Genomic DNA, 13,102 nt, shown 5'->3' with positions numbered 1-13,102 from the left:
GGCAATCATCACCTCCTCTGCTGAACAGGGAGGCCTGTACATGGGGCAGAGTCACTGAGCATGGAGGCTATTGTTTGGGGCAACCACTGCCACCTCCACCGAGTAGGGAGGCCCTGCTTGGGGCAAAGGGAAATGTAAGGGGGTTGAATATTTGCCACTCTCACTGTCCCAGTTCACAGGTTATCTCCTTTTGCCCAGGAATCCTCAATGTCAATGTTCTGGATTCAGCTGCCCTTCCACTCACCAGTTTCTGAGGTTCAGATCCTGTGCCCCAGATATGGTGCTTGGTGGATGCTGGTCCGACGCCATCTTGGACACCAGTCTGTTGTCTTGGACTCCTTCCCTTACAATAATATTGTAATAGCTAAGATTTTGTATTGTTTACCATGTGATAGACAAAATTCCAAGCATTTAAAAAGTGTAAACACTTTTGATTCTAACAAAAACACATGAAAATACTACCCTATCACTGATATAATACAAAGATTGCTGATATAAAACAAAATACAAAGACAAAATTGAGGCACATAGAGCCTAAATATTGTACAACATCGTATGATCATTAAGTGGTAAACTCAGACTAAAACTACATCAGTGATGTGGAAGAATGCACGCAACCAACAAGTTGGAAAAGTAGAAATAAAAAGTATTTAGCACAAGTAGTACAAGTGATTTATTGGAAATACACAGGTTATTTCTTTGATTATTATTAATTGTACTTGTAGTATTTCCTTGATAATTCCTAAATATTTATAAATTTGGAAAGAAAATTGTAATAAGCTCTGGTATCTCTATTCCCAGTGTCATTAACTATATTGTTTTACCCCACTGTAAGTTTATCAGCTTACTGCTTTCCTATTCATTTTTCTCCATGATTTGCTTTTTAAGTAGGATTTTTTTAATTAAATGAGGTATGATATAATATTTTTACCTTGATTTTTAAGATTTGTCTAAAAACTTTTGTTTTTATGTGGGCATTCAATGATTTTCCTTTACTATCATATATGTCTAATATTTATCAATTATTTAGCCATCTATTACCTATCTATGTATCTATCTGTCTATATCTATATACTCTATTAAAATCTATTGTAAATATTTAGCTATTATCCTGTTTTATAAATGTTATCTATCATTTATCTGCCTTTCTATCACTTTATTAATACATACATTACAAGCAACAAAACAGGACATTAAAAACATGTGAAGCATATAAGTATCAAATTAATCTCCTGCTTTCCCTTGTTACCCATACAGCAAATCACCTCACAGCAAAGTATTCTTCTCTGCTGCCTGGATCCATTTCTTAGAATCTACGAATTTTCATGCCATCGGAATCATGGAGTTTCTTCTCTTTTGTAAGTAGCACCCTTATTCATTATATTTCTTTTGAATTTAAAACAGTTTGAAGGTTAAAAGACATACAATTACATTATTCCCCTTTCCAATTCTTTCTTCCAAACTGTCCAGTATACCCATCCATCCTTGCTCTCTATCATGGCCTTTTTTCGTAATTGTAATTGGTGTGTGTGTGTGTGTGTGTGTGTGTGTGTGTGTGCTTGACACATATGTTATACACACATATACAACACACAGATTGATAAATATATATCTATATATAGTTAGAAATATATACATATTATTTATATATTATATAATATATATCCTAAATACCTAAGTGCAATTTTCTTAGTCTGCATTATATTATGACCATTTCAGACTGAATAACCAGTTATTTTGGTCTTCCCTGGGGAATACTATTCTCTCACTCTCAGCATTTCACAGTTGTCTGCAGTTCTTTGTCTAGCCTATGGAGACTAACGTCATTCATTTTCCCAGTGCCTTTTCTTATTTCTTTTGCTTTATTTTTTAATTTTTATTAATTACACTTTATTCCCCTTGTATCCCCCCTGTATCTACCTTCCTCCTCACCTCCAAATCTCTCCCTCCTCCCCCCTTCTTCATGCATGCCCCTCCTCAAGTCCACTGATAGGAGAGGTCTTCCTTTCTTTCCTCCTGTTCCTAGTCTATTAGGTCTCATTAGGAGTGGCTGCATTGTCTTCCTCTGTGGCCTGGTAAGGCTGCTCCTCCATCAGGGGGGAGGTGATTAAAGAGCAGGCCAAACAGTTCATGTCAGAGAGAGTCCCTGTTCCCATTTGGAACACTTGAACATTGAACTGCTATGGGCTACATCTGTGCAGGGGTTCCAGGCCATCTCCATGAGTGGTTCTTGGCTGGAGTACCAGTTTCAGAAAAGACCCCTGTGCCCAGACTTTTAATATCTATCGCTGTCCTTGTAGAGCTCCTGTCCTCTCCAGATCTTACTATCTCCCACATCTTTCATAAGATTTCCTGTACTCTGCGAAAAGTTTGGCAATGAGTCTCAACATCTGCCTAGATACCCTGCAGGGTAGAGCCTTTCAGAGGCCCTCTGTGGTAGGCTCATGTCCTATTTCCTGTTTTCTCCCTCCTCCAATGTCCACCCTCTTTGCCTTTCTGAATGGAGATTGAGCGTCTTAGCCAGAGTCTTCCTTCCTGATTAGCTTCCTTAGGTTTACATATTTTAGTATGTTTATCCTATATTATATGTCTAGTATCCAGTTATGAGTGAATATATACTTTGTGGGTCTTTCTGCTTCTGGGATACCTCACTCAGGATGATCTTTTCCAGTTCCCACCATTTACCTGCAAACTTCATGATATCCTTCTTTTTTATTGCTGAGTAATACTGCTCAATGTCATTAGTCATCAGGGAAATGCAAATCAAAACGACCCTGAGATTTCACCTTGCACCCATCAGAATGGCTAAGATCAAAAACTAAAGTGACACATGCTGGAGAGGTTGTGGAGAAAGGGGAACCCTCCTCCACTGCTGATGGGAATGTAAACTTGTACAACAACTCTGGAAATCAATCTGGCGCTTTCTCAGACAATTAGGAATAGAGCTTCATCAAGATCCAGCCATACCATTCCTAGTTATAGATCAAAAAGAGGCTCAAGTACGCAATTAGGACGTTTGCTCAACCATGATTGTAGCAGCTTCATTTGTAATAGCCAGTAGCTGGAAACAACCCAGATGCCCCTCAACTTAGGAATGGATACAGAAATTGTGGTACAGCTACACAGTGGAATATTACCCAGTGCCTTTTTGAGACGTTCCTTATTGGACTAGTGTTCACCAAGTGGGTCTCAAGGAACTCTCTGTCTGTGCTTCTCAGGCTCCTGGATTATATGTGTAACCAAACTACTAAAGCTTATGAGAAACAAACTGAGTTCTGAGAATAGAATTCAGGTCCTCAAACTTTCAAGGAAAGCAATTTACTCTGATATATCTTATCAGACCAAAAGTGTATCTCAAAGGGCAGATTATGAAGACCAAAGTTTTACTTTTATTTATTTATTTATTTATTTATTTATTTATTTATTTATTTATTTATTTATTTATTCTTTGTTCTGGATATTCAGTACAGAGTTTCATTTGTTCATTGGTACATGATAAATAGGTATTTGGTTTTCAGTATGTAAAAATTTATCAGTTTTTTTGTATTTTTGTCATTTTGATGTAGAATATTAGAAAGATTTGTTTCATTCAAAATAAAAAATATTCATCTTGTTTTATTTTTATGGTCTATTTTTCATCTTCTGCATTAAGTCTTAGAATCATGTATATACTATGTCTTCTTCTGCTTTTTGTGAGTTACAGGTCATGGGAAGCATTTTCTCTTTGAATATCCAATCATTCCAGTAACATTTCTTGGTAGGCCATCTTTTCCCCAAATTATCTTGTCACTTTTGTTAAAAATCAATTTCCTGAAAAGGGTTCAGTCTAGGTGCATTTGCATTCTATTGATCTGTGTGTCTAACTTTGTGTTGGTTGGATACCCTTTTGATTATTGTCTTTACACTAAGTCTTAAAATCTGGCGCTACAAGTGTTTCAATGGTTTTTAAAAAGCGATTCAGCTGTCCAAAAGCTTTTGTTTATAGATTATAGATTCCACAGTCTCTTTGTCAATTTCTACAAAAGAAGATGCCGAGATTTTATTGGTGTTGTTCCTACGCCCATGATTTGAGAAAGCAGGTGTCTCCCAGCCATGGACATGGTATATTGACTGATCAACTTTGATCCTATATTTCCTTGGTCTTGTTTGTCTGTTCCCAACTTTTGTGTGTAGGTTTCTAATGTCTTTTACAGATTTCTCAAGTCTCCTGTTACGTTTACTTTTCATACTTCACATAGAATTTGTCATGATGCATTTTATTTATTTTATTGCTAAGTGTGCCACAAGTTGGTAGAAATATAATTTGTATTTATTACCAACTATGCACCTATGTTTTTAAGTCTAAAGCTATTAAGACTGTCTTTTACATAGATTCTTTAGCATACATTCCTTTTTGCAGAAGTTTGGTTGACCATATATAACACAATCGTACATCTTCCCTTTCTCTCCATGTGGTTTTATTCATTTTCTCACTTCATTGCATTAACTAGGACTTCTTGCATAAAATAAAAGGACATATGGTTGTTTGTTTCTAGGGAAAATATTCGTGATTTTTTTTTAAAATTTTTTTGTACAGCTAAGCAGATTTTAAGCCACGATTTCGTTATGGTTGATTTTTGAGGCAAGGTTCTGTTATGTTCCCTGGATGGTATCAATCTGGCTATCAGCCTCAAGTAGTTAGAATCACAAGTATATAACTATTATACTTTACCTATTTGTTTAATTATAAGAGGCTCACTAACCTATGAGTTTATTGTCTTTTAACATAGCAAGATATTGGTTAACACTTGTTTAAGCTGTTTGGCTTAAAGGTTTATAATCAATACCTACTAATTTCTACACATATTGTCTTGGAAACTTGAAAAATGTAATAAGAGTATAACAATATAAGTTACTTTTCTATTATTTTAAGTCATAGGCTTTCTTTTTTATAACAATTTCATATTTTTGAAAATAATATGATGAATACTGTCTTACTGTTTCAGTCATAATTGTTAATATTATGAACTACACACTAATTTTAATTATTAAGCTAACCTCACAGTCTCTGTATGGAATTTGCTTACTTTGAATATTGCTTATTTCAATTAGGTAATATTTGCTAATGATTTTATACCACTTTTAATGAAGTTTATTAATCTGTGATTTCTGTTATTATAAGGTCTTATGTTTGTTTTTTTGTGGCACAGTAAAATTTGTCCCATAAACAGTAATTCTTTTCTTTTATTCCTATTATCAGATACATTTGTTGGAATGACATCTTATTATTTTTATTAATTACGGACGATTCACTTTATATCCCAGCTGTAGCCACCTCCCTTGTCCCCTCTCAATCCCATCCTCCCTCCATCCTCTTCTTCCATGCCCCTTACCAAGTCCAGTAACAGGGGAGGTTCTCCCCCTCTTCCCTCTGACCCAAGCCTATCAGGTCTCATCTGGGCTGGCTGCATTGTTTGCCTCTGTGGACTGGTAAGGCTGCTCCTCCATAAGGGGGAGGTGATCAAAGAGCCAGCCACTGAGTTCATGTCAGAAACAGTCCCTGTTCCCCTTACTTAGGGAACCCACTTGAACCCTGAACTGCCATGGGCTATATCTGTGCAGGGGTTCTAGGTTATCTCCATGTATGGTCGTTGTTTGTAGTATCAGTCTCAGAAAAGATCCCTGTGCTCAGATTTTTTGGTTTTGTTACTTTTCTTGTCTAGCTCCTGTCCTCTCCAGGTCTTTCTATCTCTCTCTTCTTTCATAAGATTCCCTACACTCTGCTCAAAGTTTGACTATGTGTCTCAGCATCTGCTTTGATACCCTGCTTGGTAGAATCTTAATTAGTCTCTGTAACTGTTTAGTAGAATTTATGAATAAAAACATCTAACTTTGAAGTTTTATATTTAGAATTTTCCCACTAATTCTACTTCAAAGCACCCATTTTAAAGAGTCTTTTTCTAGTATGAGTTTTTCAATGAAATTGTCTCATCTCTCTTGTCACACGTACTTTCATAAAGTGTATTGTTTTCTCATGCCAATCAATGCACTTAGCATCTATAGTGATACCTTATTGGGTCTTCCTAATATTTCTTATTATAAATTCAGCTCACATTTCCTAATAAAGGCATACACCTTTTTCTCTATTAATTTTCTCTAATGTGTTACTATTTCTTTCTTCACTTATTTTTGCTTTTAGTTTGTGATTTATCATTTTTTTTCTTACTCGTGATTCAACCCTTTCTACTCCATTTTCTTAAGATAGACACTTAGATTTTAGGACTTTGGTTTTATTAATTTTTGGTTTTTCTTTACATTTTCATAAGTGTATATAATGAATTTGTTCATTTCATCCCATTTTCTTCTTTCATTCCCCTTTTCCTTTGCTACTGAGACCTTTATTGCTCACAAGCTCCATCCCACTTCTATCTCTCTGTCTCTGTCTCTCTCTCTCTATCTGTATACATATACATATATATATATATTTGTGTGTGTGTGTGTGTGTGTGACCTATTTGAGCTTAATTGTCATTGCTTGTATAACTTGGGGGTTGTTTACTTACTCGAATGGAAAGTGGCCCAACCAACGAAGAGAACGATACTTTTTCTCCCATGACAACTAACATCTCATAATCCCTCATGAACCCTTCTTGATCACATAGTAAAACACTGATGGACTCCAACTTACGTATAATTATAAAAACATTTTAGATACCTTGAATCCCTTTAGACCCATTCTCCATCTTTACAATCACCTAGGAACAACCATGATATACATATCTGTATATTACATCTCCATGGGTTACAAACCTCTCAGTGCAGTCATGTATTTTCTTGTAAGTCATTTGCATTTTAGACAAGTCATGAAGGAAAAACAACACCTTTTACATAAGTCACCTAGATATTTTTAGTTCCAATCTACAGTTTGTCAGATTTTCATTTTAATTTGAAAAACTTTAATTTAGCTTTTTAAATGTAGATTAGCTAATGATAACCATTTCACTTATTCATCGCCCTTCTTAAAAGAGAGTTTTGTTTAATACAGAATTCCGGGCTGACACTGTGTTTCTTTTTCAGAACGTTAGTTTTTCCCATTGCTTTAGGACACCCACACTTTTTAAAATCTTTTCTTTTTCTTTTTTTATTTTAATTACACCACTTTCCCTTTCCTCCCTTCAACACCACCCCACCACGGTTTTCAAGGCTGACCATATGGTATAGCATAGCTAATTGGTATGTTCTTCCCTGGGGAAGACTATTTTTTCCGCAAAGTGTTCCTTAGTTGCTTGAGGCTCTTTGTGTAGGGTGAGACCTCATCAGCTTTACCCTGCTCACTTTGGAATGTCTATTATCATTGTCTCTGTTTAGCTCATGATTCACCAGTCATGTTGGTGAGATTCCATGGATGGAATGTCTGACATTACTAGGAGACACAATCTGACAGTGCCCTCCCTCAGCCTGTACTTCTCACAGTGTTCCCAACCCCTCTTCTGCATGGTTCCTTAGCTGCCGTGTGCAGGAGTTTTTTATTTCGTTCTTAACTGTGATGAAGCTGAGTTCTATTACTCTGTGTTTTGATTGTGGTTTTTCTGTAATTGTCTAACCTCTCATGCAAAGACTACACTTATCTGATTCACACAAGCTCTTTGTTAGACTCCGTGGTCACTTGAATCGTTTCATCCCTCAATTAATATATTGTTTTTCTCTATTTGCCTTTAATACTTTATCATTGTGCATGCCTAGCTATGGTTTTATTTGAACGCACTGACTGCAATTTACTAGGTGTTTTGAATACATATATCTATCTATCTCTCTCATTAAACTGAGAAATATTTGGCCACTAGCTCTTCTCCCTATCTTCTTGCTCTCCTTGCACAGTAAAACTTTGATATTGTTCTTAAAGCTTTTCAGAGTCTGGTATTAAAAAAAAATTCTCAGGGCTGTTGGCATGGCTCAGCATGTAGAGAGACACTTGCTTCTTGGTCTGTTGATCTGTTATTTCTTTCCAAAACTCACATAGTGGAAGGAAATTCCTTGTCCCATAGCTGTCTTCTGACTTCCACACATGTGCAGTAACATGTTCACTCTCCCTCACAGTAAATACATAAATGTAATCAAATACTTTTAGAGCTCTGTTAATTAACATAATGAATAATAGAAACATCATTTTTACTGTTATTAATATATTGGCAAAAGTAGTGTTTTCACTGGGGATTAAACTGGAGCCATAATCACACCGGTCATGCTGCTTGTGTGCCAATCTAAGCTGTATGTACCAAAACAGGCCTCACACTCTGCCAACTTATCTGCAGCTTCCCTGTGCTCTCCTCGGCCCACACCATTCAATTACGCATTTTTCAACTTTCTCATTTCCATAATTCCTTCTAGTAATTGATATTATTTCTGAATTTATTTTTCTGTATAAGCGATGTATTCCCCAATACCTTGTTGTCCCTATGAATGATAATCACATTAAACTGTGAGTTTCTGTCTAGATATCTGTCTTGATATACATTTTTGGTCTTCAGGCTAGGTTGAACTTCTTAGTTTTTTTCATGTGTTTAATACGTTGAAATTTTAAGTCTTTGGGATTTATTAGCATCTTGTAGAGTATAATTGATTTGGTTTTTCACCAGAAAATTAATTTAAATTTTTTTAGATTTAAACTGAAATCCTTTTCTCTTTAAATTCAAGATTTTTCCTGCATCTTGTTTTCCTTATCCAAATTTCTTGGTAATTGGGTTGTGAATTGATGATTCATATTACTAGGCATTTGAAATTTTTCTCTTTTAATTTTTTAGTTTTAAAAATTTTATAATTATTGAATAAAACTATTTTGTAGTCACTTAGTTAATTTTAAGTTCTATATCACTGGTTATTCTATGAATGCATGCCTAATCATTTTAACTTTTCCTAATTTGTATTACTGAGTTTACTTAATTCTTTTTACTCCTTATCTTTTAAATTTAAAATAAATTAAAATCTAAATTGTTATGTTCCTGAAATGATTTTGAACTCACATTTGTATCTTTTGATTCTCTGTCTTATAACTTTTTGCTTTTGTTTACTGCATGATTTTCTAATAGTTTTCTTGATCTGGTAAGTGAAACGCTTGTAAACGCCTTGTCATTGTCCATCCATCTAGAGCAGCGGTTCTCAACCTTCTAAATGTTGCAAGCCTTTAATACAGTTCCTCATGTTGTGGTGACCCCTGTCTTAGTTTAGAGTTTCATTGCTGTGAAGGGATACCCCGACCAAGGCAATTCTTATGAAGGGAAACATTTAATTGGGGCTGGCTTACAGTTTCAGAGATTTAGTTCATTATCATCACAGTGGGAAGCATGGCAGCCTGCAGACAGACATGGTGCTGGAGGATCCCAGAGTTCTATATCTTGGCCCAAAGGCAGCTGAAGGGAACTGCTTTCCACACTAGGCAGAGCTTGAACATAGGACCTCAAAGCTCTCTTCCCACTGTGACACACTTCCTCTAACAAGGCCACACTTACTAATAGTGCCACTCCCCATGGGCCAAACATTCAAACACATGCACTTACTTACTGGGGGGGCATACTTATTCAAACCATCAAATTCCCAACCATAAAATTATTTTTACTGCTATTTATTTTATTGCTACTTTATAACTGTAAATACTTTGATAATGTTATAAATTGTAATGTAAATACCTGATATGCAGGATATCAGATACTCAACCCCCAAAGGGTGTCATGACCTCCAGGTTGAGAATCACTTGTCCATATTAATGTTCAACATTCTTTACTAACTAATTTTCCTGTAGTTAATTGGACTTTTCATCAAAAACCAGGCGAAGAATGTGGGATGATTCAGGCTTCTGAACCCATGTGTCCTTCCATGGTGGTGCTTGTTCTGCTTTTTCAACACCCACATTTTGGGTGGCACTCTCAGGGAATAGTCTGGGATGTCGAGCCTCAATGAAGGTTTGTTCACTAAATAGTTTCCCATTAGAAACACATATGTGATTTTATGTGAGTACCAATTACTTCATTTCTCTACACAAAGGATTTTTTTTTCAACGTTGTTTCCACAGAAAGCCATATTTAAGTCTTCATCTACACATGAGTAGATAGATACACACAGATAAATTCTCAGGCTGTCATAAGGTTTTTCTATGTTCATCTAAGAGCTAAATACACAAACACATGTGGTAGGAACCAGGTGTTTCTGGTTTACACTGCACCACCATGGCTTTGTACGTGGAAGACAGGAAAGAAAATCTCTGCAATGTTTTATGGGAGTCTCATAATGCATCTGTTACTTCAAAATGACAGCCTCTATTTGTTCCATTCTTTCCAATAAGATGTCTCAGAGTTAGAAATGAGTGGTTGCTTAACTGCTGGGAGCTCATCTCTCTGACAGCTATAGCTTCTAGCAAGAACTACTTTAAGCAAACTAGCAGATATTTAAAAAAAATAGGCAAATAAATATCATAGAAGACTCCTCCTATAGAAGATGGGAAGAAATATGGACACCCACAGCCAGAAAACACACAGAGAGTGAGACTTAGGAACACACAGCTCTAAATGGGTGCTCTAACCCTCAGGGCTAGGAGAACAATGAAGAAGAGGAGGCAAAAAAACGTAAGAGCCAGAGTACATGGAGGACATCAGAATAAAACAGTCTACATTAATTGGGCAAAGTTTATATAACTCATAGAGAATGAAGCAGCAAGCACAGGGTCCACACAGGTCTGCACCAGGTCCTCTACATGTATTTTATAACTTCCAGTTCAGTCTTTTTGTGGAACTCCTTAACGTGTGAACAAGTGGGTCTCTGATTCTTGTGACTTCTCTTGGGTCTGTCTCTCTCTCTCTTTTCTCTTAGTTTGCCTTATCCAATTTTGATGTGAGGGGTTTTTATTTTATCATGTTATATTTTATTTTGTTATGTCTGGTTGTTGTCTTTTAGGAGCCTGGTATTTTCTTTTTTTTTTTAATTTTAATTTTTCTTTTTAGTTACATTTTGTTAACTCTGTGTCCCAGCTGTATCCCGGTCCCTCATTCCCTCCCCCTCCCCAACTCCCTCCCTGGTCCACTGATAGGGGTGGACCTCCTCCCCTTTCATTTGACCCTGTTTTATCAGGTATCTTCAAGGCTGGCTGCAAAGTCCTCCTCTGTGGCCTAACAGGACTGTTCCTCCCCTGGGGCGGGGGGGGGGGGGGGGGGGGGGGCAAAGAGCCTGGTATTTTCTAATGAGAAACAGAAAGGGAGTAGATCCTGACGGATCAAAGATGGAGGTCTAGAGCTTGGAGGAGTAAAAGTAGTGGAACCTGTATTAAGAATACATTACATGAGAAAAAGATTCTGTTTTTAATAAAAGAGGAATATATATTGAGAATATATATTTGAGAACACATATATTGAGAATAACATATTTTTAAAGAGTGGGGATTTTAATGAAAAGTTTGCATATTGTGAACTGTTATACAATTTTACCAATTGAAAAAAAGATAACTAAACAAACAATATCTAATATACAAAATGGGATTCTGCTACTTACCTAAATATTCTACAATTTTATGAACTCTTTTCATTATTAGACTTGCTTTAAAGTTTATTCTTGCTTTTGTTCTATGTATTGGCAATTGTATTAATATGAACATGGTGGTTTTAATTTTTCTGAATTGACAGTACTGTTATTTTTATTTTTAATTTTTTTCTTCTCAAATTATTATTTTAACAACTGCTTCTGTAATCATCAATTAATACCTATTTTACATTCTTATTAGTTGTTTGAATGGTTTAGTTTGTTTATGAGGGATGGGGAAATGTATTATGCTCCAGGTAATTCTGCATTTATAACTTTCAGTGTATACAGAAGCGTAATAAATAGTATATACAGATATGACATCTTTGCTTTAAGACTTTATTTGCATCCTACTTATTCAGTAAGTGTTGAACAGTCACTTAAACATGTATCAGTGGGAAGCCTGCCCAGGAAAGCACCTTATCTTGATACAGAATGAGCTGTAATAGTAAAGCATGGTGCTCTCATCTGCACAGTTCTCAAGCTCATGGAAGACCCTCACGTGGTGACCCCTCACTCATTATTTTTTTAATAATTCTGGTAATGATCTTGATTTGAGATTACTAGACATTGACAATTCCTTATCTTAGGTTATATTACACTGTACTATATTAACCCACAAGACATTCATGTGGGAAGTAGTTCATTTTAACAGGAATTGAACTCTATTATCAAAAGTGGATAGTCTGTTTTTGAGTGTTCAGAAATACTTATGAATTCTTTTGGCCATGAACATTAAATTCTAATTGCCAGAAAGTTTCCTAGAGCTTTACGGTGAGAGAAGCTTGTATCCCCGAGTGTTTAAAGTATTAAATACATGGTTAAGGTTAAAAGAATTTTTTAATTTTTTAAAATTCCTTCCTTCCTTAATTTATTTTATATCCAGATCATAGCCCCCCCCCTCTCCCTTTCCAGTTCCACAGTCAATCCTCCTGGCTTCCTTACCCCTGAGAAAAGGGGAGCCTCCCTTACCAATCTGCCCTTCCTCGGCAAGTCACATCAGTACTGAGTGCATCCTCTTTCCCTCTGGCCTGAGGAGGCAGTTCCATCCAAAGGGAAGTGATCAAAATGCAAAGAACAGAGTCCATATTAGAGACAGCCTTAGAGAGCACCCACATGAAGTCTGAGATGCCCATCAACTACGTCTGTGTAGGGGGCCTAGGTCCAGTCTATGCATGGTCCTTGGTTGGTGCTTCAGTCTCCACAAGCCCCTCTGGGCCCTGGTTAGTTGGCTGTGTTGGTCTTCTTAGGGAGCACCTGCCACTTGAAATGTGATACCTTCATTTGTGTGTGAAATCTTAAGTGACACAGGTAAGTTGGCTTGAGGTTTGAGCTCTGTCAAGCTATGTAAGTAATAAATGATTCCAGAGATTGTGAACCACTTCTATGGTGCTGTTATTATATTTTTGTCACAAGTAGTATGTATAGTTTTTAACTAATGGTTCCTCTATGCAGATATAATGTTTCAACTTTGCTGGTGTGTGATTGTATGTAATATTCAAACTTGCCAATTAAATGTGGTTAGTCTCGATATAAACTGTTACTTTCCTTTCTCAGTTATA

General features: G+C 36.2%; 1 protein-coding gene across 1 annotated transcript in view; it reads left to right on the top strand.

The window, feature by feature from the left end:
* Positions 1-13,102, top strand: part of Nlgn1 (neuroligin 1) — a 997,420-nt gene that overhangs the window by 104,971 nt on the left and 879,347 nt on the right. The window contains exon 2 of the mRNA XM_055625983.1: positions 1,258-1,358. The gene's annotated coding sequence lies outside the window, so the exon portion shown is untranslated. The remainder of the gene's footprint in view (positions 1-1,257; positions 1,359-13,102) is intronic.

Source organism: Psammomys obesus, unplaced genomic scaffold (assembly GCF_907164565.1).
Source record: "Psammomys obesus unplaced genomic scaffold, mPsaObe1.curated_primary_1811, whole genome shotgun sequence".
NCBI classification, from domain to species: Eukaryota; Metazoa; Chordata; class Mammalia; order Rodentia; family Muridae; genus Psammomys; species Psammomys obesus.
Note: the sequence above shows the minus strand (reverse complement) of the source record. Positions and strands in the feature narration are given on the sequence as shown.